This window comes from Penaeus monodon, chromosome 21 (assembly GCF_015228065.2).
Source record: "Penaeus monodon isolate SGIC_2016 chromosome 21, NSTDA_Pmon_1, whole genome shotgun sequence".
Lineage (NCBI taxonomy): Eukaryota > Metazoa > Arthropoda > Malacostraca > Decapoda > Penaeidae > Penaeus > Penaeus monodon.
Window position 1 is genome coordinate 44,730,932 of NC_051406.1, and position 477 is coordinate 44,731,408.

At 50.9% G+C, this 477-nt stretch overlaps 1 protein-coding gene across 2 annotated transcripts in view; it reads right to left on the reverse strand.

The window, feature by feature from the left end:
• Positions 1-153, reverse strand: part of LOC119586525 (neurotrophin 1-like) — a 28,112-nt gene extending 27,959 nt beyond the window's left edge. For both annotated transcript variants that reach the window (XM_037935278.1, XM_037935279.1), the window contains exon 1: positions 62-153. The gene's annotated coding sequence lies outside the window, so the exon portion shown is untranslated. The remainder of the gene's footprint in view (positions 1-61) is intronic.
• Between the last annotated feature and the right edge of the window lie 324 nt (positions 154-477).

The following is a 477-nucleotide window of genomic DNA, read 5'->3' on the forward strand; positions in this document are numbered from 1 at the left end:
AAGCTAATTTGAATAAGTGCGTTGTTTTCACCCTGGTAAAAAAAAAACGTTGCACGCCCCTTTATTTTTTTGTTGTTTTTGCGTCTGTTGAAAAGTTGAGCAGCTTCTCTCGACAGATGGGAACTTCTCTCGACAGATGAATCTTTTCCGAAATTTTCTTCGCACCCCGGTCTCCACCTCGCGCCTCGCCTCCACCGTCGCTCAATCCACGCAACCCTTTGGGGGAAGCCCGCAGCCTAACGCTGTTGCGGCCAAGGGAGTAAGTGACGGGAAATTTGCATCGCTTCGCTCGGCCGCCTCCAAGACGCCGCCGCCCGCCATTGTTCCTGGACGCGGGCGGGACGCGAGGGGGTTACGTGCCTACCGAATTGCGCCCGCGAACAATCTCGATTACTTTCTCTTTCGTCTCTTCTGTAGATGGGCCGTAAGACTTATTTATTTACTTAGAATTATTCGTATATTTACGTGGACTTCTCC